The sequence below is a fragment of the Pundamilia nyererei genome, unplaced genomic scaffold (assembly GCF_000239375.1).
Source record: "Pundamilia nyererei isolate P.nyererei 1_Seehausen unplaced genomic scaffold, PunNye1.0 scaffold00022, whole genome shotgun sequence".
Classification (NCBI taxonomy): Eukaryota; Metazoa; Chordata; class Actinopteri; order Cichliformes; family Cichlidae; genus Pundamilia; species Pundamilia nyererei.
Genome location: NW_005187423.1, coordinates 5,065,314 through 5,068,523, shown reverse-complemented (window position 1 = coordinate 5,068,523; position 3,210 = coordinate 5,065,314).

Below are 3,210 nucleotides of genomic sequence, written 5' to 3'. Positions count from 1 at the left end.
TTTTTGCAGGTGAATTTTTGCAGGTGAATATTTTTGCAGGGAAATTTGGAGGATAAAAATTCAGTGTCATAAATTCAATGTCTAAAAATACTTGAATTCTGATGATACTATATTTCTTCCATACAGAAACACTTACCTTGTATTTTTTCCTATTTCTGTTTTCGTTTTTCCTATTTCCATTGTGTTTTGTGTGCCTTTGCAGTGTTTTTCTTCTTGCTGGTGTTTTCTTAAGTTGCAGTCCGTTTGACCTCTCAGGGCCACTGTACAAAATACTTTAACATCACCCAGTTTCCAATGTTATAATTTACTTAATAGGTCCACAACAGTGTTAGGATTTCTACTGTGTTACATATGATTCTTTTTGAGGACTAGTAACTCACCTATGTTTTAAAGTAAAGAGGTACAGATCATGAGCTTCTTTGCCGCTTCGACTGCAGGATCTATTCTGAAGGCTTGTCTCTATGGGTGTTTACGTTCCTTCCAAGCGCTATACACTACCTAGCCTAGCGGCATCTTTAGCTAATGCTACTGGCCAGAACATAAAGTGTAGTTAGATAACCACTGAATCAGTAATTAATAAAGACATAATAAATACAATTTTCAATTTTTTTTAATCTGTTTTAAAAACATGCACTGAAATATAATCCCCATAGCTTATGAATTGTCTTTTTATTTTCAGACTTTTTAACTTTTATTTTAATCCATATTTATGTCTTAAACACACATTTTTAACCTTTTACACTGAATGACACATGAAACTGAGCACATACTCAAATTTGGTTTTGGCTTAGCAAAGGAACAGGAAGTAAAGAAATATCTGAAGAGAGATAAAAGGTTTTTTTTTTTCTTTCTAAAGAGGAAACACTGAAAGCAGAGATGGGAAGTTACAACTATGAAAGAGGTCAATGTGTGACACATCTTGAAGGGAAGATTCACGTTGTCTGCTGCAAGATAGGGAGTGACTGTTGTTCCGATTGAAGTGAAGAGGGTCATTACAGCACCAAAGTACAGGGGGGAGTAAAGTGATCATTGGTGGCAGAGTAGGAAGCAATGCCTGAGTGCAGGGCTGGATAATGGCCCGGGAACAGATCTCCTCAAAGCCTTAAAAACAAACACATGCATTCTGAAGTACAGCCAACAAGAAGTAACAACACAAAGAGGAGCCTGTACTCTAGCACAGCATTGCTTGAGCTGAATGTTAATGGCAGCTTGCTAGCAGTCTCATAATGGCATTGCTCACATGCTTGTGTTTGTATGGTGGCTACGCTGCTAACCATTTATTGTGTCATTACAGCATGCAAACAAAGAGGTAGTTAGTACCAAGAACACAGTAATTCTAATGTTGCTGGAAATGTCATTAGCTTTATTAATTTAGTACCAAAGTATGTGGGGCTTTCCTCAAGGAAGCATGAATACTTCGACAAGATCATACTTTCAACAAATGAAGATTGTTCCTAAATAAAGTATACTTTTTAGCTTGTATTTTCAACTATAAAGCCATATCATCATGTAACAATTTGGCTTAGTGATGTTTTCTTAATAAGTTAAAGCTGGCTTTGGATTATCATGCCCATTTTATTTTATAGATTAATGCATTGTTTGTTTTGTTTTCCATAAAAACTGGGCCCTGGTTTAACTCAGTGGGTTAGCTGGCGACCATATGTCGTATGGCCAGAGAGCAGTAGGCCCTTTGCTGAGTATCTTCCCCTCTTTCTCTCTCTCTTCCTGTTTTCCTGTCTATCTACACTTTCTCTATCCAATAAAGGCTAAAAGACCAAAAAATAATCTTAAAAAAATAAAGGGACAATTCTACAAATGTGATGTGTACAACTTGTCTGTGTCACTGCTCTCAAGAAACAAATTGTTTCCCTAAATATAAAAAATTGAAATATTAGTGCAATTACTAAACTATTGTTTTTAATATACGTAACTGTAACAGAATTATGAGCAATATAATGTGACTCAGAGTCTAGTCTAATGTCATCTGTAGCACAATATTAACCAACCTCAATATGTGTAGAAGTTTTATATCGTCATGCTAATTATAATCACTGCTTATCATGAATGTAAGCAGCTCTGATATAATACATTTGCTAAGTTGATTCTCTTAAGTAACTGGAAACAAGATATATTTTGTTTGTTTGTCTTATTTTAGTAAGTTCTGTTATAATTGAAACTCCTGCTGTATTCAGGAGTACACATGACAGCAGCCAGTTACCATGTATCTTGTGTGTATACAGCTGGAACACCCACGTATCTTTATCAGTGTGACTTTCTGAAATTGGTTTGGAAATTTATGTGATTGACTAAAAATATCCCACTAAGCAGTAGATACAGTATCCAGAGGTAGAGCAGTATCTTCCCAGTTTGTGGAACATATCTTATAATAACTGCAGTATTCCAGTAGAATTTCATCAGTTCATCCATGTCTGCTATCAATTTTTCTATTTAATTGGATATCATTCCAACTCTCTCAGCCCTCGAGATGGCACATGTACCTTAAGATTCACTGGGAATTTTATATTCCAGTAAGTCAGTGTCAAAGAGAACTGATGTTAATGAAACACTTGCCAGTTTCTCATCAAGTCTTCGCTACAGAAACTCATCTAATGAGTTTTAGAGGGTTTGGTTGTGACTTTTAATGTACCTCTTTTCTGTCAGCACTTTAAATGCAAAAATGAAGAGGTACTGTATCATGTGCACAAGCTAAGCTATATAAATGAGCTTCCTAACTATCTGTAAATTTTCATCTGTTTCATGCTATCAGATCGGGAAAGTGCCATTATCAGCTGATGAAATCAGAATCAGAATCAGAATCAGAATGGGTTTTATTGCCAAATGTTGAGCAGGTTTACAACATTAGGAAATTGCTGCGGTGCTTCAGTGCAAACATACTGTCATAAATTGCACTTAAATAGACATGAAAAAATAAAAGTAAGAATAAGAATTAAAAGTGCTACGTAGAAAGATATATACATGAGTGCAGGTGGTGATCAGTGCCAAAACCTGGAATGATGCAGTGTACACAGCGTAGGGTCAGGTGTTAGTGGTGGGAACAGTCGTACGTTTATTGTTCATGTGTCCAACAGCAGAGGGGAAGAAACTGTTCTTATGGCGAGAGGTTCTGGTGCGAATGGACCGGAGCCTCCTGCCTGAGGGGAGCAGGTCAAACAGACTGTATCCAGGGTGAGAAGGGTCAGCTGAGATCCG